The sequence below is a fragment of the Lithobates pipiens genome, unplaced genomic scaffold (assembly GCF_037356315.1).
Source record: "Lithobates pipiens isolate NorthernLeopardFrog02 unplaced genomic scaffold, aLitPip1_a1.2 Scaffold_3, whole genome shotgun sequence".
NCBI classification, from domain to species: Eukaryota; Metazoa; Chordata; class Amphibia; order Anura; family Ranidae; genus Lithobates; species Lithobates pipiens.
Genome location: NW_027507790.1, coordinates 78,139,694 through 78,164,807, shown reverse-complemented (window position 1 = coordinate 78,164,807; position 25,114 = coordinate 78,139,694).

The window sequence follows — 25,114 nt, the reverse complement described above, 5'->3', positions numbered from 1 at the left end:
TTATATTACAATGTATTACATTTTATATCCTTATATGTTGCAGTCGTTCAGGTGCTTATCTAATAGTTTTTTGAAACTATCGATGCCCCCTGCTAAAACCACCGACTGTGGAAGGGAATTCCACATCCTTGTCGATCTTACAGTAAAGAACCCGCTACTTCGTTTAAAATTAAATCTCTTTTCTTCTAATTTTAATGAGTGGCCACATGTCTTATTAAACTCCCTTCCACGAAAAAGTTTTATCCCTATTGTGGGGTCACCAGTATGGTATTTGTAAATTGAAATCATATCCCTTCTCAAATGTTTCTTTTCCAGAGAGAATAAGTTCAGTGCTCGCAACCTTTCCTCACAACGTGTATCCTCCAGACCCTTTATTAGCTTTGTTGACCTTCTTTGTACTCACTCCATTTTCAGTACATCCTTCCTGAGAACTGGTGCCCAGAACTGGACAGCATACTCCAGGTGAGGCCGGACCAAAGTCTTGTAGAGTGGGAGAATTATCACTTTTATCTCTCTTTAATCCCCTTTTTAATGCATGCAAATATTCTGTTTGCTTTGTTAGCAGCAGCTTGGCATTGCATGCTATTGCTGAGCCTATAATCTACTAGGACCCCCAGGTCCTTTTCCATCCTGGATTCCCCCAGAGGTTCACCTCCTAGTCAGTAGATTGCATTCATATTTTTGCCACCCAAATGCATTATTTTATATTTTTATACATTAAACCCCATTTGCCATATAGTTACCCACCCCATTAATTTGTTCAGATCTTCTTGCAAGGTTTCCACATCCTGTGGAGGAGTTATTGCCCTGCTTAGCTTAGTGTCATCAGCAAATATGGAGATCTGTTTACCCCATCTTCCAGTTTGTTTATGAACAAATTAAACAGGATTGGTCCCAGCACAGAACCCTGGGGGACCCCACTTCCCACCCCTGACCATTCTGAGAATTCTCCATTTATCACCACCCTCTGAACTCACCTTTGTAACCAGTTTTCAATCCATGTACTCACCCTATGGTCCATGCCAACAGACCTTACTTTGTACAGTAAATTTTTTGGGGAACTGTGTCAAATGCATTTGCAAACTCCAGATACATCACGTCTACAGGCCTTCCTTTATCTAGATGACAGCTCAGCTCCTCATGGAAGGTTAATAGATTAGTTTGGCAAGAACGATTCTTCATGAATCTATGCTGATTACTGCTAATGATACTGTTTTCATTACTAAAATCTTGTATATAGCCCCTTATCATCCCCTCCAAGAGCCTGCATAATATTGATGTTAGGCTAACTGGTCTGTAATTCCCAGGGATGTATTTTGGCCCTTTTGTAAATATTGGTGCTACATTGGCTTTTCTTCAGTCAGCTTGTCAGTAGATAGTCAGTAGACTATCAGTAAAAATTAGGAACAATGGTCTGGCAATTACTTGACTGAGTTCACTAAGTACCCTCGGGTGCAATCCATCTGGTCTTGGTGATTTATTAATGTTAACTTTTCCAAGTCTATTTCTAATTCTGTTCTCTGTTAGCCATGAGAGTGCTTCCTGTGATGTGTCATGAGGACAAACACTGCAGTTTTGATCACTGAAGCCCCCGATTCCCTTGTGAAGAGGGGAAGAATAAATTAAATATATTGGCCATCTCCCCATCCTTTGTAACCAGATGTCCTTCCTCATTCTTTATTGGGCCAATATGGTCTGTCCTCCCTTTTTTTACTGTTTATATACTTAAAAAATGTCTTGGGATTTTTTTCTGCTCTCCCACGCTATGTGTCTTTCTTGCTCCATTTTAGCCGCCCTAATTGCCCCCTTACATATCTTGTTGCATTCTTTGTAAAGTCTGAATGCTGATGATGATCCCTCAGCCTTGTATTTTTTGAAGGCCTTCTCCTTTGCTTTTATATGCATTTTTACATTGGAGTTAAGCCAATCGCTCTTTTATATTGATTTCCCAATGATATGCACTGGCTAATGCCCTTACTTAACCTCCCTGGCAGTATGATTATTTCGGATTTTAGGTGCTAAAAGCGGTAAAATTATTTTGCATGAAAATTTGGCGTTTTATATTGTAGTCCTGCAATTCTTAGGAATAACTCTCTTAAATCTGTCCAAACCAGAGTCTAGCAGACATCCTGGGTATGATAAAGTTTAAAAAATGAAATCATAAATTATAATATAATAAATAACTATGAATAATTATAACAAATAATAATATAACAATAATAAAAATTATTCAATAATGTAATCAAATCAAAAACACTGAAATTTGCAAAGTTGCAGAATTGTCACTGTCATTACTTTTCAATATTTGATGACGGATCTCCCCACAAATCGATATCGCTCAATTCTGCGAGTGATTCCAATTTATTATCACTGTTTTCTAGCTGTCTAAAATCATTTTTGATGTAAAGTGACAGTTTTGGTTGCTATGGACAATCTCCAGTTTCCAGGTATAAAGAACAGTTTTTATAATATAAAACTGCATGCAGGACACTGGGCAGACCACTAGAGACAAAGGGGATGTGAAATAATTACATACAGCAATGTAATCTGTAAGATTACATTATACTGTATGTATACTGTGTGTTTTACTTTTTGAATTTGATGACTATCTTCGTCCCCGTGCGTCACAACGCTCGCAGGGAACGGAGATCGGCTCCGTGATAGATCTGGCGGAGGACGAGCCGCTTGTACAGCGCGGGGACATCGCTGGATCCTGGGGATAAGGTTAGTAATTTCATCCTACTTTCAGTGATGCGTTCCCGAGTCTGGCTCGGGGGTTACCACTTTTGGTAAAAAACTTCCACTCCGAGCCAGACTCGGGAATACCGCCAGGGGGGTTAATATGTCCTTAAAGCAAACCCATCTCTCCTGTGTTCTTTGTTTCTAAGATGTTATCCCAATTTACATCTTCTAGCAAGATTTGTACTTTAGGGAGGTTCATTTTTTTTTTTATTCAGTTTCTTTGTGTTCCCCTTCTGTTTCCTATTTGTGTGATTTATACTGAAGCCAATTGACCTGTGATCTCTGTTTCCTAAATTGCCCCGTATTTCCACTTCCAAAATTTATATAAGAGATGAACCATAAAGGAAAGCATCAAATATCCAATATCCAATATCATTGCCGCTGACATCCCAAAACGTGTAAATAGAAACATCCCCTAACAAGGAGATCACAGTACCCCCCGGTACAGAGGGACTTTTAAGGCAGACCAAAATATGAGTAAAAAATATATGACAAATTTATTCACAAAAATAATACACAAAATCGTTTTACAGGACAGTATAAAAATCCATGCCTATATCAATGTGTGGAATCATACATGTTAATATATAGTTTGCACAACATCAACAGTTTTTTAGCTGACACTCTAGGATTCTTTTTCATCTCATTGAGCAGTCTGCACTGTGCTCTTGCAGTCATCTTTACAGGATGCCCACTTCTAAGGAGAGTAGCAGCAGTGTTGAACTTTCTCCATTTATAGACAATTTGTCTTACCATGGACTGATGAACAGCAAGACCTTTAGAGATACTTTTATAACCATTTCCAGGTTTATGCAAGTTAACAATTCTTAATTGTAGGCCTTCTGAGAGCTCTTTTGTGCGAGGCATCATTCACATCAGGAAATGCTTCTTGTGAAAAGCAAACCCAGAACTGATGTGTGTTTTTTATAGGGCAGCTGTAACCAACACCTCCAATCTCATCTCATTGCTTGGACTCCAGTTGGCTGACACCTCACTCCAATTAGCTCTTGGAGATCTCATTAGTCTAGGGGTTCATATACTTTTCCCACCTGCACTGTGAATGTTTACATGGTGTGTTCAATAAAAACATGGTAACATTAAATTCTTTGTGTGTTATTAGTTTAAGCAGACTGTGATTGTCTATTGTTGTGACTTAGATGAAGATCAGATCACATTTTATGACCAATTTGTGCAGAAATCCCTATAATTCCAAAAGGGTTCACATACGTTTTATTGCAACTGTAAACTTCAAAGTTTATTTTTTAGTTAGAAGCTGACTTTTGTCTCTCCTGTTCAAAACTCAGCTTACCGTGTGCTTAAATACTGTCTATTCCTTCATTTTAATCAAAAAAATATTAGGTTTTACTTATTTTTTGTCCTTTTAAGATAAAACAATAGATGCAGTTTTGGCAATGAGGCCTACAAGTTGTTTAAGCTCTATGTGTATGCAGTGTGTACCAGTTTCTGTTTTAATCTGAAAAAAAGAATAATAATATTTTTGTCTTCCAAAGCTAAATGAGGAATGTGGTTTAGCTTATGAGGTTTCCAAGAAATTTTTGAAATTCTGCTTATGCAGTCTATACCATATCCTTTCTATTTTAATCTGGAAAAATATAATATTTAAATACTTTTTTCTTACCAAAGGCACCTTTTAAGCATGCAATATGAAGGATTGGTACTTTTCCCATGTTACCCCTAAAGTTACATGAAGTGGAAAGCCCTCTTTCTGAAAAACGGTATTTCTTAAATTTTTTTGCGTTGATACATGACTGCCATATTCTTGAAAATAGGCCGAATTGATTTTCAAGATTTGCTCTGCCATGGAACATAATTATGGGATTGAAAGTTAGCAATTTCCTGAATTTACATTGAGTTGGATCAAATAGAACCTGGGCACATTCAGTCATCAATAATGATGATGATATCATATTTCCCTAACCTCAAGCACTGAATATGACAAACTAAGGAACAGGCTTTGCACAGATTATGGCCCCAATTTAAATACTAATCCCAGTCCTTTAAACAACTAGTCCAGAGGACCCTAGACTGATGTCCTAACAACCCCTTATATATCATATGCTTGTACACATGTTTCATAGACTGTAAAACTGTGCTACTATTTGGACATACTGGTCAAAGGGCATGCACTAAGCATACTACAGCTCTTGATGCTGCTGAATTGTTGCCAATAAATCAATGTAACATTTAGAGCAACCAAAGATGAAAATACATACATGGGAAAAACTGGTATATGTACAGTAAATTATGTCATACATTTTACACTAAACAGCATTCACAGGTACTCCATAAAAAAAAGGTCATCGCAACACCAATTGTAAAAAGACAATATTATTTTGACCCCCCAGAATGTTAACGAACCTTGCTGTCATTGACATCTGCGGTCATCACTAAAAGCAGGAGCTGAACTGATTAGCTCCTGGGCTTGCTAAACTGCTATAGAGTTCACAATAAGGGCACTCTGCTACAAAACACACGGCTTCTGCACATGGAGTTGTCACGATCAGAGGGTAAGTCCACCTAGGACTGTAACTCAAGATCTAGCGGACCAATGGATGACTAACCAGGTGTATCCAGGAATGGATCCTCACAGCTGCTGACCTAGCTTTGTGCACTGGTGCGCAATCATGTTAGAACCAGAAGGGGCCAGCCCCAAACTGTTCCCACAAAGTTGGGAGCATTAAATTGTCCAAAATGTCTTGGTATGCTGAGGCCTTCAGAGTTCTCTTCACTGGAACTAAGGGGCCAAACCCAACCCCTGAAAAACAACCCCACACCATAATCCCCCCTCCACCAAATGATTTGGACCAGTGCACAAAGCCAGGTCCATAAAGACATGGATGAGCGAGTTTGGGGTGGAGGAACTTGACTGGCCTGCACAGAGTCCTGACCTCAACCCGATAGAACACCTTTGGGATGAATTAAAATGGAGACGGCGAGCCAGGCCTTCTTGTCCAACATCAGTGCCTGACCTAACCAATGCGCTTCTGGAAGAATGGTCAAACATTCTCATAGACACACTTCTAAACCTTGTGGACAGCCTTCCCAGAAGAGTTGAAGCTGTTATAGCTGCAAAGGGTGGGCCAACTCAATATTGAACCCTACGGACTAAGACTGGGGTGACAATTAAGTTCATGTGCGTGTAAAGACAGGCTTCCCAATGCTTTTGACAATATAGTGAATATGTAAAGCGCTGTGTAAATTATCAGTGCTATGTAAGTGACTGTAATAAATAAATAATATCCTTCATGACTGTGGAACAGCGGTAACCATAAAAAGAAAAGCTATCCCCTTATTTCCTAAGCCTGCATTGTGCACATCTTGTAGACTCTTTATATCAAGTTCTTGGAAACTGTGAGCTCTCCAGCGGTGGCTGAACAGCACAGTTTACTGCTCATGCTATGGTGGAATGTGTTAGCATACTGTGGATTGCAATGGCATTGTTGCTTCTAATGGAATATGAGAAGGTGTCAACGCTGAAGCTAAATTGAGTAAGCATTGTCCTACTGGTAATTTCCAACCTCCTTCAGGAGTCATCACTACAAAATGATTAATGTAGCAATAGACCTTCAGGGTTTTCAGCCAACATATTGAGAACAATAAAATGTAATTATTCAGTAAACTATTTGTTAAAATCTGTACCCCAACACTTGCAGTTTATAACTGTCAATGCTACTGCAGACTCCTGCTCTCTCAGTGCTGCTTCCCTGAACCTCTGGTCTTCACAGGAAAGAGTTAACAGTGGAAAGTGCAGTCTAGAGTCTAATTTGTAGATACGAGGGAGGGGAGGGGGGAGGAGCAGGGGAGTGCCTTGCCATCCTAGGCTAGGATGTTTCAATTGATGCACAGTGTAGGGAGACACAACTGTAGTCCCTACATACAAGTGAGACATCATATGACACTGCAAGAGAAAGGAGCCACCCTGAATCAGGAAACCTTGGGCAGTAGTGCCTAAACTGGAACATATACAGTAAAAAAGAGAGCACTCACATAGCAACATCCATAAATTTAAAGGGTGCATTAAGGTGAAACAACATGAAGGTTTACAACCCCTTAAAGTTTGTCCAGCAGCTAATTTACTCACTGAATATAAAGCTTATTTATCTTTTAATCCCTGCCTATGTTCCAGTTTAACAGAAAAGAAAGGGATACTTACTAGGTATCCCTGGTTCGGACTTTTAATGCATACAAAACAATAGCGAAGTATAAAGAAATAACAATGTTTATTGAACAAATACAATGGCAAGGACTCATTCTGCTCTGACTGTCCTATGAGGCTGCAGAACCTCTGAGCCTCTGTCTGAACAGTGCTGATTGGCCCTATGCTGATCACATGCACCCTCCCAACAAAACTGAACATGTGCACAGTGACTCCAAAGGCTGTCTTCTCAGGGGATGGATTGGGGGCAGTGAAAGAAGGGGAGGATCAAAGAAGACAGAATCAAACAGCCTTTTTACACAATGCGCAGGAATAACCCATTAGGTCCCACAGTGAGTTATCCTGACTGGCCGTCATATGACGTCCTGTAGGATAACAGCCGCCGTGCGCCTGTGGAGGTATGCATCACGGCATTCGGTGGTGCGGTGTGCCAGTCTGACACACCGCTACACCGATCTTGGTAAAGAGCTGGCGGAGGCAATGTAAACAGGAAAATCTGTTGATTGGCTTTTCCCTCACTCGCGTCTGGCAGACGTGAGTAGAGGAGAGCCGGTCAGCAGCTCTCCTGACAGGGGGAGTCTGTGCTGATTGTTTATCAGCACAGCCCCCCCCCCCCGGACCCTGTCTAGAACCACCATCATGCTGCCCAGGACTACCGGATCAGTGCCACCCATAAGTACCCATCTTTGCATTCAGTGCCCAACAGTGTCACCTATCAGTGCCCACCAGTGCCACCCATGAGTGCCCATCAGTGCCCCCTATCAATGCCCATCAGTGCTGCATATCAGTGCCACCCATCAGTGCCGACTACCAGTGCCCATCAGTGCCGCATATCAGTGCCCATCTTCGGTGCCTGTCAGTGCCCGCTCATTGGTGTCACTTCATCAGTGCTGTCAGTGCCACCTTATCAGTGCCCATCAGTGAAGGAGAAAACTTACTTATTTACAAAATTTTATAACAGAAACAAAAGCAAAACTTTAATTTTTTTCTACATTTTCAGTCTTTTTTTATTTGTTTAGCAAAAAATAAAAACCGCAAAGGTGATCAAATACCACCAAAAGAAAACTCTATTTGTGGGAACAAAATGATAAAAAAATTCTGTTTAGGTACAGTGTAGCATGACCGTGCAATTGTCATTTAACCACTTGCCTACTGGGCACTTAAACACCCTTCCTGACCAGACCAATTTTCAGCTTTTGGTGCTCTCACACTTTGAATGACAATTACTCAGTCATGCAACACTGTACCCAAATGAATTTTGTGTCCTTTTTTTCGCACAAATAGAGCTTTCTTTTGGTGGTATTTGATCACCTCTGGGGTTTTTATTTTTTGCGCTATAAATGAAAAAAGACCGAAAATTTTGAAAAAAAAACGCATATTTCTTTGTTTCTTTGATAAAATTTTGCAAATTATAATTTTTTTTTCATAAATTTTGGCCACAATTTATACTGCTACATATCTTTGGTAAAAATAACCCAAATTAGTGGATATTATTTGGACTTTGTGAAAGTTAGAGAGTCTACAAGCTGTGGTGCGAATCGCACAAAATTGATCACACCTGATGTACTGGTGGCCTATCTCATTTCTTGCGACCCGAACAAGTCAGGAAAGTACAAATACCCCCCAAATGACCCCTTTTTTGAAAGTAGACATTCCAAGGTATTTACTAAGATGCATGGTGAGGTTTTTGATGTTGTCATCTTTTTCCCACAATTCTTTGCAAAATGAAGATTTTTTTTTTCTCACAAAATTTTCAATGTAATAGGTTATTTCTCTCACATGGCATGTGTATACCACAAATGACACCCCAAAATACGTTCTGCTACTCCTTCTGAGTATTACGATACCAAATGTGTGAGACTTTTACACAGCCTGGCCACATACAGAGGCCCAATATTGAAATAGCACCATCAGGCGTTCTAGGAGCATAAATTACACATTTCATTTCTCAACCACCTATTACATTTTTGAAGGCCCTGGAGCACCAGGACAATGGAAATGCCCACAAAGTGACCCCATTTTGGAAAGCTAACACCCCAACGTATAATCTATGAGGCATAATGAGTCGTTTGAATGGTTCATTTTTTTTCCAGAAGTTTTGGGAAAATGTGGAAAAAAAATGAAAACGCATTTTTTTTACGCAAAGTTGTCAATTTTTAAGATATTTCCAACACATAGCATGTACATAGCAAAAATGACACCCCAAAATACGTTCTACTACTCCTCCTGAGTATAACGATACCAAATGTGTGAGACTTTTACACAGCCTGGCCACATACAGAGGCCCAATATTGAAATAGCATCATCAGGCGTTCTAGGAGCATAAATTACACATCTTATTTCTCAACCACCTATTACAGTTTTGAAGGCCCTGGAGCACCAGGACAATGGAAATGCCCACAAAGTGACCCCATGTGGCACTGACAACATGTGGCACTGACGACACGTGGCACTGACAGATGGCACTGGAGGCAGATGGGGCTGACAGATGGGGCTGACAGATGGGGCTGACAGATGTCGCTGGCAGATGTCGCTGACAGATGGCACTGGGGCTGGCACTGGCAGATGGCACTAGCACTGGCAGATGGTGCTGGCTATTTGCTCTGGCTAATTGCTCTGGCAAATGGGGCTGGCAGATGGCACTGCGGCTGGCAGATGGCACTGGCGCTGGCAGGTGGCACTGGCGCTGGCAGGTGGCACTGGCAGGTGGCACTGGCACTGGCAGGTGGCATTGGCAGGTGGCACTGGCACTGGTGGCACTGGCACTGGTGGCACTGGCGCTGACGGCACTGGGGCTGACGGCACTGGGGCTGACGGATGGCACTGGCGCTGGCAGGTGGCACTGGCACTGGCACGTGGCACTGGCAGGTGGCACTGGCCACACTGGCACTGGTGGCACTGGCGGCATTGGGGCTGACGGCACTGGGGCTGACGGCACTGGGGCTGACGGATGGCACTGGTGCTGGCAGGTGGCACTGGTGCTGGCAGGTGGCACTGGCACTGGCAGGTGGCACTGGCACTGTCGGCACTGACGGCACTGGGGCTGACGGCACTGGGGCTGACGGATGGCACTGGCGCTGGCAGGTGGCACTGGTGCTGGCAGGTGGCACTGGCAGATGGCACTGGCGGCACTGGCACTGGCGGCACTGGGGCTGACGGCACTGGCGGCACTGGGGCTGACGGCACTGGGGCTGACGGATGGCACTGGTGCTGGCAGGTGGCACTGGTGCTGGCAGGTGGCACTGGCACTGGCGGCACTGGCACTGGTGGCACTGGGGCTGACGGCACTGGGGCTGACAGCACTGGGGCTGACGGCAGGCACTGGCGCTGGCAGGTGGCACTGGCGCTGGCAGGTGGCACTGGTGCTGGCAGGTGGCACTGGCGGCACTGGCACTACTGGCAGATGGCACTGGGCTGACAGATGGCACTGGGCTGACAGATGGCACTGGGCTGACAGATGGCACTGGCACTGGGGCTGACAGATGGCACTGGGGCTTACAGATGGCATGGGGGCTGACAGTTGGCACTGGGGCTGACTTACAGATCCTCTCTCTCCTCACACGCTGTCTCTGTGTGAGGAGGGAGAGACACGGCAATGGGAGATGATCTCATATGTTTACATTTGAGATCATCTCCCATTGGCAGCTGCGATCGCGCTGTGAACGGCCGCTTTGATTGGCCGTTCACGGCGATCTGTGTTTGCCTGTCTCCAGGAGACACGGCGAATACAAAACTTCCGCGATGCGCACCCCCGGCGGTGCGCATTGCGGAAGTAAACAAAACGACATCCAGGGACGGCCAGGCGAAGGAACCCGCCTGCTCTACGGCCGTCATTCGGCTATAGGGCGGGTGGGAGGTGGTTAAACAGCAACAGTGCAGAAAGCTGAAAATTGGCTTGGGCAGGAAGGGGGGTAAGTGTCTGGTATTGAAGTGGTTAAGTTTAGCTATACAACAACATATTTGGTTTATGTGTTTGGTTTTAGACACATGTTAAATGAAGTGGTATTAGTGGTGTTAAATAATTCAAGTAAAATCTATAATAATGCAAGACACACTGAAGATGTAGTGACAAAGTAGTTTTATAATTTGATGCAGTGGATAAAATGTCCTATAAATGACTAAAATAAATGGGAACTCTCATGAAAACACTAGGGACAGAGAGGCATATATATAACACACTACAGCAATAATACTGGCTTGCAGCCATGTCTAGCAGGCACCTCTACACTCAGTTTATGTGCATACCTTTCTTTGCATGGAAATGATAGTTTACATTAATCACAGCTTTATATTTGTGCCAAAATCCAGCATTTCAGGGCTGAGGAGTTCCTACCACCCAGAAACCATAAAAAATATAGTGTCCCCTCTAAAAAATGGCTTATTATGCACAATCCCATTGATGACTAATAAAGCAGCCTCTGTGTTAATTGATTCAGCTCAGTTTCTCCAGAAGTAGTGCCAGAGAGTTCTCAGTCGTGCACCCACAATAGACACCACTATTTGATTCCTATTGGTATTTCTTGAATTAGAAGGAATGTGTTCTTGGCAGAGGGAAACACAATCTCCCCATCTACACAATGCCAAATCTCATTTCTTCTACTTGAAGGCAAATAAAGCCCTACTGTTTTGAAGTGTTATAGATTTGGCTTGAGTTATGTCGTTATTGATGAAACATAAATTAGTGCAGTCAGGCAGAAGTGTTGCTTCAGTGTAGATTACCATGCTCTCTATTCTTTTCTTGTTTCCTACAGTAGAAATCAGTGGTAGTATTCCCTTACCAGGGCACCCAGTACAGCTCCACTTTCAGTCAATGCACTTAAAAGTAACATTTCTCGTTTTCCTGAGTGCAGAAGTTGTGGTCAGGTGAAATAAGGAAGATCTCCTAGCCAAATGACAGAATGTGTCTGTAGAGCAGGTGTTGGAAATTTTTTTGGAATGCTTATAAACAATCCCCAGTCACTATTTAGGCATTGAAGAAAGCCTTAGGCCCCTTTCACTAGGAGCAGATTCCGTTCTGATCAGCTCACAAAGCCCCTACTGTCTGCAAGGGAGTGGGCAGATGACATATCCGTGTCCACTCTGCAGAAACTGAGGGGACAAGGCCGTTTAATTTGCTCCGCTGTCCATTTCAACATGGCTACCCTCCAGTCTGCTCTACTTAAACGTAAGAGGATGGATCCCCTTTCGTTTTTTTTTAGTGGACCTGATCGGACCCGGAGGTCCACTAAAGTCCAAGTCTATTTACATCCACCTGCCTATAGGGATAAATGATTCTTCCGATCAGGTCTGTCTAAAAAACTGACAGGTGGATCGGATCTGTGTGAAAGGAGCCTTAAAGGATAAATTCACCCCATCTGCATTTGTAGCGCTACTACCACAGGAGCTGCTTAGTATGATGAGTTCTCCGTTCTCTGTTCTACCAATGACTCTTATGGCTGGATTCACACCTATGCGTTTTTAGTGCTTTTTGCATTTTGCAGATTTGCACTACAGTCCATTTAACATGGTTTCCTATGGAACACGTTCTGTAGTATAAATCTGCAAAATGCAAAAAGCACTAAAATTGCATAGGTGTGAATCCAGCCTTAGGCTGCTTGGTCCCAACTGACACACCTGTGCAACTTAAACATGAGTATGCTACCACTTAATAATAATATAGAGAAAATAGGCAACATGCAACTTGGTAGTAGATTAATTAGATGTGTTATGGCAAGACAAGTTAGACAATGCATGAAACAGTAAACGTGCAATTGAACACATTTTTAAATGCTGTACTGGTTAAGGTGAATACTGGCCTATAATATGGCAATTAATTAACTGTAATAAACTTAAACCACATTTTAGCTGGTAAACAGTGATCAGTATAATGAAATTAACTAAACCAATGTCCTCAAGTGCACTTTTTACATACAGCCCCAATAGTGGGTGGGTCTATGTATTCCTGACGAGGGGTACCTCTGGAGATGGCTGTTAAGTACTTGGTGCCTATTTATCAGTACTAAGCTTGCTATCGTTGGGGCCCATCTATTTGTGCATGTGAAGCTGTCCCTTTAAGACTGTACTCAATGCATTGCTGTTGGACTGTTAAGTAGAAAGCAGTCTCCCTTAACATTACCTATAGGCAGAAAAGAGTTAAGCTTGGTAATTCCACTCACCATTCCTGGCATGCAATGTTTTCTGTTCAATACATTTGCTGGTCAGCTGTCCTAGTAAGCTCAATCCTCACGAACAAGTCCTTTCTGATGTGGGCACACATCGCGACAGGTCTCCCCAGCTCAGGTCCCAATACAAAGGGAAACTCTTTGGCTCAGTCTCTCAGCTCCCAGGATGTTCAGAAGAGCTCTGTCTCTCCCTGGAGTAGGCACACATGAATCCAATGTCTGCCTAGCTCTGGAAATTGCATACAGACACTAACTGTGACTCAGTCCATTCCTCAGAGCTCCATAGCAGGTCTGTGCTTTCTCTGGTGTAGTGTATATACCCCGGCAGTAGGTCTGTACTATCTAAATTACCTGCACTAGACTCCCCTGAGCTCTAATGAATTGCCCAGGAAAACATGTTGTTCTCTCCTCCATCTGTGTGCTGGGAATCTTGGTATTGAAGTCCACAGCTCCATCACCTGAGCCTCAATTGTACAGTGCCCTTTCAGAACTACATATCCCATGACCTTCAGCAGCTGCACAGCCAGTCCTCATTCCCACTGTTTACTTGCTCTTATCTGGTGCTCCTCTACCTCCAGGAGCACAAGAGTCCTATGCGAGAACATCCTGTTAGGATATGAATTCCCATTTATGACTCCTTGTCACAAACACTCTGCTGGATAAACTTTCTGTACTGCCATTCCAAGATGGCAATTACCAGCATAGGCCAAAGGGCTGTATCAACAGGCAGTACTCCAGAAATATAAGATATTAAACCATGTTGCCTTCCAACAATGGGTAAGCCACAGTACCCATGCCAAGGGACATCTGTATACTGCAGTCCTAACTCTAAATTGCCAGAGCCTCCATAGTAGGAGCACATATAAGAAGGGATAGATCAAGGGCAGGTATGCTTGGAGGGAGCCCACCCCTCCTTAAAGGCACAGCGATGCATGTGATGCCCAGCAAAAGCCCAATGCCAACAAAGGCACCTGGTGCATCCCTGCACCCAATTTATCCAACTGTGCAAAAAAGTGGCACCCACCCCAACCTTTAACTGGCTTTGCAGCAAGGTGCACTAGGAAGGGCAATGCACATCACAAACAAACAAAAGATTTCCCTGCACGCTTACCAGCCAGCCCGCAAAACAACCAAATTGACCCTAACAGTTAATGTTAAAAACAGAGGCACAGGAAATATTCTAATACCATTTATTTCTTGTCCCATTCTCACAGAATTAATGTACATGCATTTCACTTGGCTTATTGCTATGCATTTTTTGTTTTTTATAAAACGCCCCTATAGGTGCATGTCAAATGCAAAATAAAAAACAAATAAAACTATGCAGTACATCTCTGCAATAAAGGCACATTTCCCATTGTTTTATCAATTTAAAACTACAGAGAAATACTTATTGATGTACCAGACATGCACTTAGCTCCTGTTGTGGGCTGACAACACACACCATTTTTGTGGACTTGTTGGTGTCTTCCCTGCCCAGTGGTTATTTGCTAAACTACTAAAGCCCATCCGCTCTCCTCATCTCAACACAATAAAGACTGATTGCTCTGTGGTCAGTTATTTATTTTTTAACATGTTTTTCCATTATGTTTATTCTATTATGTTTTTTTTCCATGTATGTTTTTTTCCTATCATATGTTTTTCCATTATATGCATACAATCTTTGTTTTACAAATCAAAATATAATGTGTAAAAAATGATTTTCAGGGCAATACAGGTTAGCTAAAGACCACGTAGTTGTGTGTGCCAGATTTTTGACTCGCTTCATCTTAATGTAACTTTTGACAAAGCCACTTCTGTAACTTATTTATTCTTGTTTATACATGTTGAGCTTGTGCTATTGAGTTCTGTAAACCACATGACTTTTTATAAAAGGCACAGACAAAAATGTGTAATAATAAAAAAAAAAGCCTAAAGCTCCATCTTCTTGCTGGACAGAAAACTATATAATTTTCAAGTGCAATACTTCATATTTACCAGAAAAAATATATATGTATTTTTAAAATTTTTAGTCCTGTCCATAACACCTAAAAAAAGAAACCAATATACAAAAAACAGCTACACAATTGGTAAAAGTGAGAACCTCTGTCAGGCTTTTGTTACTGTCTAATGCAGAACATACATGGGTCAAATTCCAAACTAACTTTCTATTGAAAATCTGAAATTTTGTGTGTTTTGTGATCAGTTGACACTATCATTAATTTAGAAATTTGACCAACCAAGCCTTCAATTTCACCTCATGTTGCTATGGAAAATAATTTTTGTGGCCAGGAATATTTTTTTCTCTCCAGGAATTTTCTTTTTGATTCTCCCATCATTGGAAAATTGTGTTTTTCCAAAAATTTCCAACATACCCAATGGCCGCACGAAAATTGACCATTGCTGCGGCCCACTAATGGTGGGAAATTTGAACATAAATTCTTAGTTAAGATGTTCGAAAGAAAATTCTTTCGGAATTCGACCCATGTATGGCCGGCCTATGTCCTTGTTGGGGAATTTACCCTCTCTTCCTATCCCAGTGGCAAGTGTATTCCCAGCAGTGATGCAAATGACATTATAAATCTGACAGATATTCTAATCCTTCTATGCTTTAGAAAAGTGTTTAAAGGGTTTTGTAAAGGTAAATATTTTTTCACTTTAATGCATTCTATGCATTAAGGTGAAAAAACATCTGACAGTGGCGGCTCCCCCAGCCCCCCCCCCCCCGTTTTACTTACCTGACCCCTCGAAAGTCCCGCGCTCGCCTCCGACATCCTCTTCCCCACTCAGCCTGGCCGCTGATTGGCTAGAGTGGATGGATTGAAAGCAGCGCAGCCATTGACTCGCGCTTCTGTGAATCACATCTAATGATGCGGCGTGCTGGGGGCTGGGCCGAGTGATACAGTGAGCGGCTATAGCCGCCGGCTGTATCATGGGAGCGCGCCCGCAAGTGCTTCTCACCATGCGAGGGAGCTTGCATGAATGTGAGAAGTACTTGCGTGGGGTAGCCGAGACAGCCGCCAAGGGACCCCAGAAGACCAGATTCGAGGCTACTCTGTGTAAAACGAGCTGCACAGTGGAGATAAGTATAATATGTTTGTTATTTTAAAAAAAATAAAAAATTTAGTTTACAACCCCTTTAATTGCTGTCTGTATCTCTGATTGGGAGTCTTCCCCTGTGCCTGTGCTGGTGACACTCTGGCTATTCACAATAGTCTGGAAATACCAATAAACTATTAGTTATATTCTACAGCAGTGGAGGCTGGTGCTCAAAATTTTGAAAAAAAAAATCAATTACAGCCACTGTGCCATCAAATGCTGCCACTGTGCCCATAAAACGCTGCCACTGTGCCATCAAACGCTGCCACTGCACCCATCAAATGCTGCCACTGTCTTATTAAACGGTGCCACTTTGCCATCAAACACTGCCACTGTGCCATCAAATGCTGCCACTGTGCCATCAATTGCAGCCATTGTTCCCATCAAACGCTGCCGCTGTGCCCATCAAACGCTGCCACTGTGCCCTCAAATGCTGCTACTGTGCCATCAATTGCAGCCACTATGCCAAACGCTGCCACTGTGCCAAACGCTGCCACTGTGCCATCAAATGCTGCTACTGTGCCATCAAAGGCAGACACTGTGTCCATCAAACACAGTCACTGTGCCAAACACTGCCACTGTGCCCATCAAACGCTGCCACTGTGCCATTAAACGCTGCCACTGTGCCATCAAATGCTGCCAGTGTGCCCATCAAATGCTGCCACTGTGCCCATCATATGCTGCCAGTGTGCCCATCAAATGCTACCAGTGTGCCCATTAAATGCTGCCAGTGTGCCCTTTGAAAGCCCCCAGTGTGACCCCTGCCCATTTGCTGTCTGCCCTGGCACTTACTTTGTCTTGGTGGGGCAGCGGGTGATAGCGACGAGCGGGCTCCTCCATGCCTCTCCTGCCATCCTCATCTCCCGTCCTCTCCTCCTGATAGGTGTCCAATAGCGACGCCTGTCATTTCAGCCATTCAGGTGACAGGTAACAGACCCGAGAACCCAATTGGCGGAGAGGCGGTTTAGTGTTAGGGAAGTGAATAGTCATATGCTTTTCTAACACAGCTGAGTGACCTGCAAGCGCCCAGCATGGCGCTCGCAGGTCACCTTTTTTAATGCCTATTAGAGCCTATGGCTCTAATCAGGTGCTTCAAAAGCACCCCCCCGCTGCTGTAATTCAGGCGCCCTGCGCCCGCAGGGGCGCTGGGTGCCTGAATAAGAGGTGGCAGCAATGCTTGAATCTATCTATTGGTGATAGAGGGGTAACAGGAGAGAGGGGGCGGGGCCTGTGCACCCTTAATGCTGTTAACAGTCTTTGATGCAGTGCGGCACTTGTCAGAGGTAGGAATAAATGAATCTGCCTGGGTCTGGTTCACAAACTTCAATACAGTTTCAATTGCTTGAACCTTGCAAACTGTGAGATAAACCCCACTAAAATATATGGGGGGGGGGGGACAAATCTTGTTTATCAACTTTGGCCATTTTAAATTCTACTAAGCAAGCTAATGCCAAACAAAAAGCATGGAATTCAGGGCACAGCTGTGGGAAACATACACCAATGTCATAAATAAAAATGAAAACCTCTGTTTTTAATGCAAATTTTTAGACAGTATAATTTGTATTTGTTTTGCTGGCTAGCTGTTCTGATGAAGAGGGCAAAGTTTCGACACCCAAAATGAGTTGGCTTTTGTATCCATTTTATGTTTAAAATACAACATCATTTTGGACCTTATAAATATTCACTGTAGTGCTATAATTCCAGATCCAGATTTTGCTGCCTGTGTCTCCATCAGGGCGGTTCCTACTTGCTATATATTCTAGTGACTGTTGTCACCAGGACTGAAAGTGAGGAAAAAATCCAAAATGTGAAGTGGTCACCAGAGCAGGATTAGAGTGGAAGTGTTCCAATGGGGCACTTGTTCCAGTGACAATAATCTAAGAGAGGATTACCTTTACTTTGGATGGGTTTCCTCTGTTGTGTCTATGGGGAAATGTTTAGGATACTCAAAACAAGCATATGAACCTCCAAAAAGTAATGTCTCATGGCAAAGGCAACTCTACAGATTAGGTGCCAGGGCAGTGGAAGATGTGGCAAATGGTAAAATGTTCTTAGATCTTTCTAAATTTTAAACACACATACACACATACTTTGACTCTAAAGGTTTTAGCTTCTTATGAAAGTATAATTCTCAAAAAAGTCCCTGTGAAGGTTCACACTTTTTCCAGCAAATCTCTTATTGCCTACAAATCAAACGATATGTCAAGGGTATTAAAATAGTTAAAATAATTTCATACATTAAAATTATTGTCTTCATCTGTCCAAGAATGCACAACAGACAAGTTCCTTTATTACACAGGGAGCAGATGGTAGTATAGTGAAATGGAGCAAGATCAGCTGTGCATGAAGTTGCTGAAGCAGGTAAAACCCACATTTAAGGAGGACAGTCATAATGCTCTTCTATACAAAGTATCCATTTGCTTCTGTCAGTTCCCTAATAGGTTAGCATAGTATGTTCTGGTAATTATTTGGCCTGTTTCACAGTAATGCTCCATCACCGCACCTGTAACCCAGAAAAAGGTTGCCATCAAATCTTCATTTTCACCGGCGTGTATAAGCTAGCATGCTTCCTTTGTTTTGCCACTGCTTCATTCAGTTCAGGGTCATCTGATAATTTGTCAATCAGGTTTGGCTCTAAAGTCAGAAGTTTTATAGTCTAATGCCACGTACACACGAACGGACTTTTCGACGGACTAGGTCCGAAAGTCTTTCCGATGGACTTTGCAGCGGAGGTCCGCCGAACTTTCAAACGAACGGACTTGCCCACACACGATCACTCCAAAAGTCCACCGGTTTCAAACACGGTGACGTACAGCATGTAACGGGACTAGAAAAAAGTAGTCCAAGACCCAGTGCGCCACCCTTTGCGCTCCTTCTGCTAATCTCGTGTTTATCTCGTGTTAGTAGAAGTTTGGTTAGAGACGGTTGGCACTTTTCAGACTTCAGCTTATTTCGATCATTTTCTGCGGTTCAGTTTGTGCTTGTGAAGTTTGTATCTGGTTTTCAGTGCATGTGGATCAGTTCGTATCTGTAAAGCAGGCGGTTCTGGTCCACTTGTTCCTGTTCTTCAGGTCACTCTCCATGGGCCTTGCTGTTCTTCAGTGCGTTCGGTTTGTTTGTTTGATCAGCTGACCGTTTTGAAGCCATGGTGCGTGGACGTCCTCGTTCTCAAATTCGTGCTGTGTGGGGGCTTGGTGTTGGGGTTAATACTTTGACCCGAGCCCAGTCCATTAACAGGGCGAGGGGGAGTTTATGGACGAAGAATTTCAGGAATTATGTCAGGATGACAGACCCTGTTTTTCACTGTCTGCTGGCTTTGCTGACCCCTTATATCAGCAGGCAGGATACCTGCATACGCCAAGCCATCACTCCGGAGCAGAGGCTAGTCACCACGTTGCGGTACTTGGCGACAGGGAGAAGCCTGCAGGACCTCAAGTTCACGACAGGCATCTGTTTCATCCTTTAACATTACATTATATGTATTGAATGTTTGCTAATGTATTGTATTAATTTCACCCTTACCTAATTACCATTATTGGAATATGCTGTGAATGTCCCCTTTATCTTCATGCATGCATGTTTTTGTTTTGTTAATGGAAAATCCTTTTGTGGCCTACATGCATATTTCCCTTCACTAACCTCCCCAGCATGCAATCCTGGGCCCATATACACCTATAGCCTAGTCCCTTATGTATATTCTCAGCTCCAATGTACTGCTTTCCCCGAACCACCCCCTCAAATGTCTCCAAGTGTAATGTGTGGTCTTAAAATCATTTACAACCCTCCTCCACCCCCTCAAATGTCTCCAAGTGTAATGTGTGGTCTTAGAATCATGTAGATCTCTCCCCCACCCCCTCAAATGGGTTCAAGTGTAATGTGTGGTCTTAAAATAATTTACAACCCTCCCCCAACCCCCCATACAATTTTTCAATGGACCATCAGAGAGGGTGAGGAATCTGATAAGTGGGCCATATGTTTTTTTTTAAATACTACTTCTAAAAAATGTTATACTGCTGTTGTGCAAAAATGTTTTTGTATAATCTGTTTGCTTAATAATAAATTAATTGTTATGTTTAAAAGTACTTATTTTTTTTTCTTGTTTGACTCCACAGTTTCCTTCCACGACACAGGAATGGCAGACAGGGGCCTCCCAGTTCGCTGACCGTTGGGACTTTCCCAACTGTGAAGGGACGATCGACGGTAAGCATGTTCGCATTGCGCCACCACCCCTTTCAACTTTAATTACAAGGAGTTCCATAGTGTAGTGTTGAAGGCGGTGGTGTCGGAACAAAATGAGTTTATCTATGTGGATGTGGGGAAGAACGGCCGGATGTCGGATGGAGGAGTCTTCACCCAGAGTTCTGCCAGCGTCTCCAGACTGGTGGCCTGGGATTGCCACCTGATGCCGAAAATGTTGAGGGACTTGCCTTTGTTTTCACAGGAGATGAAGCGTTCACTCTAGGCGAGCACCTGATGAGGCCCTTCCCCCAAAGGACCCTCACTCCGGAGAGGAGGGTTTTTAACTATCGGCTGGCCAGAGCAAGAAGAGTTGTGGAGAATACCTTCGGGATTATGGCCAGCCGGTTCTGTCTGTTTTTAACATCAATCAATATGGTGGACTACAAAATAAACCACATCACCCTGTGCTGTTGCATACTGCATAATTTTTTAAGGAAACATTCGATAACATATCTAACTTCATTTGGGCCTGAGCCCACCGGACTTCCTGAATCAGTACTCATAGGCCTTGCTCGTCCTGGCTTGGCCCCCCAAACCGCCCGTTAAGTGCATGACAGATATGTCAATTATTTTAATGGTAGGGGGCCATAACATCTTTAAACATTTACATTAATAAAAAAAATATTTTTTTATGATAAAATCTCAAGTTTTTCTTCTTGTTTGCTTTTCTTTTGGCTGTCTCCTAGGTTCTCCTAGTGCACTTGTAGTGTCAAGTGGATTTCCCATTAGTAAATAAGCCCCTTTGTCACTGAAAACACAAAATGAATTACAAAACTGGTATTGAGTATTGAAAGAAGAAGTCACACACATTGTTGTCGTTTAAAATTTTTATTACTGTGTGCACATTCAAACATGTGCGTTTTTTTTAAAACGGCATTCAATGTATTTTTTTTTTCATGGGTTTTTTGTGGGTTTAATTTATAGAGATGTGACTTTTAAAAACTAGAATATTAGTCATGAGATGAGGATAAATAAAGAAGAAAGAAGTTTGTGAGAACTCTGTGTGAATATAAGCAGCAAAGCAACTTCATTCTTCTAGCATTATAAAGAAGAAAAGAATGCGCTATATTAAAAGATCACAGAATTGGCAATGTGAGGAATGTGTTAGCTTCAATAGTGATGGCCGAACGGTTCGCCCGGCGGTCGTTTCGCGGCGAATTTCCGACATTCGCGGTCCGCACGTTCGAACGCCTTTTTCCGTCGTTCGCCGCGGCGGACTTACGTGTTTAATGTATACAAGAACTTTAACCTTTGGTGACACGTTTATCATGTGATACAGGACAGCCAATTGAGACATGACAGCACATGGACACTTGTACATTCCCCCTAACCTATAAATACACCCGATCCGGTGGCCATTTTACATTCTTTCTTCTGTTAAGATAGGGACAGGTTCCTGTGTGGAGTAGGGAGAGATAAACCACTAGCTATTTGGTACACAAAAGTTCTTTTCAGGACTGGTATAGGTGTTAGGTGTTGATAGGTTTGCTGTGCTGCTGATTCTTGCAGCAGCCTGAGTGTCTTTTGTTAGTTTAGAGAAAGGGAAAGGACGGTGTATGCTACAGGGACAGCCAGATTAGTCTTTCATCATCATCATCATCATCATCATCATTAGCTGTTACTATCAAGGTCCACAAAAGAGCTGTTCCAGTAACCACTAATCGTTCTCTTTTTTTGCCAATTTGTATAGGGACAGGAAGGAAGCAGTGTTGTCAGGCAGTGAGGGTAATTTTAAAGACTTGCTGTTATTATTAGTTCCACAAAGGTTCTTTTCAGGACTGGTATCAGTGGTACAGTAATAGGCTTGTACATGTATAATATTCTTTCTTCCAAATATAGAAAGGATATTATACTTGACTGCTGCCCTTCTGCTGCAGTCTGCTAAACATTCACAACTCACTTGTTCCACAAAAGTTCTTATAAGGACTGGTAACTTGGTATAGGGTGCTACGGTACATAGGCTTGAGTGCGGTACAGTCTGCTGTTCTGTAAGGACCGCTATCGGTCCACAATAGATAGGGTTGACGTGCACCACTGCTGACCGCTGCCCTATACTGCAGCAGTCCTTCAGCGGTATAGGGACTGACGTACAGTCTGCTAATCACTAACACACAACCTGCTTGTTCCACAAAAGTTCTTATAAGGACTGGTAACTTGGTATAGGGTGCTACGGTACATAGGCTTGAGTGCGGTACAGTCTGCTGTTCTGTAAGGACCGCTATCGGTCCACAATAGATAGGGTTGACGTGCACCACTGCTGACCGCTGCCCTATACTGCAGCAGTCCTTCAGCGGTATAGGGACTGACGTACAGTCTGCTAATCACTAACACACAACCTGCTTGTTCCACAAAAGTTCTTATAAGGACTGGTAACTTGGTATAGGGTGCTACGGTACATAGGCTTGAGTGCGGTACAGTCTGCTGTTCTGTAAGGACCGCTATCGGTCCACAATAGATAGGGTTGACGTGCACCACTGCTGACCGCTGCCCTATACTGCAGCAGTCCTTCAGCGGTATAGGGACTGACGTACAGTCTGCTAAACACTAATACACAACCTGCTTGGTCCACAAAAGTTCTTATAAGGACTGGTAACTTGGTATAGGGTGCTACGGTACATAGGCTTGAGTGCGGTACAGTCTGCTGTTCTGTAAGGACCGCTATCGGTCCACAATAGATAGGGTTGACGTGCACCACTGCTGACCGCTCACCTATACTGCAGCAGTCCTTCAGCGGTATAGGGACTGACGTACAGTCTGCTAAACACTAATACACAACCTGCTTGGTCCACAAAAGTTCTTATAAGGACTGGTAACTTGGTATAGGGTGCTACGGTACATAGGCTTGAGTGCGGTACAGTCTGCTGTTCTGTAAGGACCGCTATCGGTCCACAATAGATAGGGTTGACGTGCACCACTGCTGACCGCTCACCTATACTGCAGCAGTCCTTCAGCGGTATAGGGACTGACGTACAGTCTGCTAAACACTAATACACAACCTGCTTGGTCCACAAAAGTTCTTATAAGGACTGGTAACTTGGTATAGGGTGCTACGGTACATAGGCTTGAGTGCGGTACAGTCTGCTGTTCTGTAAGGACCGCTATCGGTCCACAATAGATAGGGTTGACGTGCACCACTGCTGACCGCTGCCCTATACTGCAGCAGTCCTTCAGCGGTATAGGGACTGACGTACAGTCTGCTAATCACTAACACACAACCTGCTTGTTCCACAAAAGTTCTTATAAGGACTGGTAACTTGGTATAGGGTGCTACGGTACATAGGCTTGAGTGCGGTACAGTCTGCTGTTCTGTAAGGACCGCTATCGGTCCACAATAGATAGGGTTGACGTGCACCACTGCTGACCGCTCACCTATACTGCAGCAGTCCTTCAGCGGTATAGGGACTGACGTACAGTCTGCTAAACACTAATACACAACCTGCTTGGTCCACAAAAGTTCTTATAAGGACTGGTAACTTGGTATAGGGTGCTACGGTACATAGGCTTGAGTGCGGTACAGTCTGCTGTTCTGTAAGGACCGCTATCGGTCCACAATAGATAGGGTTGACGTGCACCACTGCTGACCGCTCACCTATACTGCAGCAGTCCTTCAGCGGTATAGGGACTGACGTACAGTCTGCTAAACACTAATACACAACCTGCTTGGTCCACAAAAGTTCTTATAAGGACTGGTAACTTGGTATAGGGTGCTACGGTACATAGGCTTGAGTGCGGTACAGTCTGCTGTTCTGTAAGGACCGCTATCGGTCCACAATAGATAGGGTTGACGTGCACCACTGCTGACCGCTGCCCTATACTGCAGCAGTCCTTCAGCGGTATAGGGACTGACGTACAGTCTGCTAATCACTAACACACAACCTGCTTGTTCCACAAAAGTTCTTATAAGGACTGGTAACTTGGTATAGGGTGCTACGGTACATAGGCTTGAGTGCGGTACAGTCTGCTGTTCTGTAAGGACCGCTATCGGTCCACAATAGATAGGGTTGACGTGCACCACTGCTGACCGCTCACCTATACTGCAGCAGTCCTTCAGCGGTATAGGGACTAAGAGTTTTGTCACAGGGTCATTTAAAAAATGACATGCAGAGGAAGAGGCAGGCCCTTCCGCAGGGGTGGTAGGGGTAGGGCAGGAGCAACAGGCTTGAGCCAAAGTGGGAAGTTGCAGAAGGTGCGTTCAATTACTTTAAAGGATGCACCAGACTTGGTTGAGTGGCTCGCTCAGCCTTACTCTTCTGCACCCTCCTCATCCTCTCGATCTGCACCCTCTTCTTCACTCTCTGCTATGTGCACCCCCAAAGACACTACCACCAACAACACGACCACCACCACCACCACCACATACCTTCCGCTTGAGTCACTGGAATTATTTTCCGATCCATATCAAGAGGACATTTCTGATGCGCAGCCACTCTTGGTATTGGATCAGGAAGAGGAGGTAGCAACAAGCGCTACTCAGCAGTCTGACGCCAGTACCCAGATCAGCCCAAGGAGGAGGTTGGTCCCCGGTGTTGCTGCCTACTCCGAGATCTCTACTTATAGCGGTGGGGAAGGTGACGTTGATGATGACGTGTCTAGTGATGTCACGTGGGTGCCCACAAGAGAGGAAGAGGAGGGGAGTTCAGAGGGAGATATGGACCAGCAGATAGGGAGGAGAAGCAGCAATGACTTACATTGCACAGCAGGGACAAAGCAGACTGCA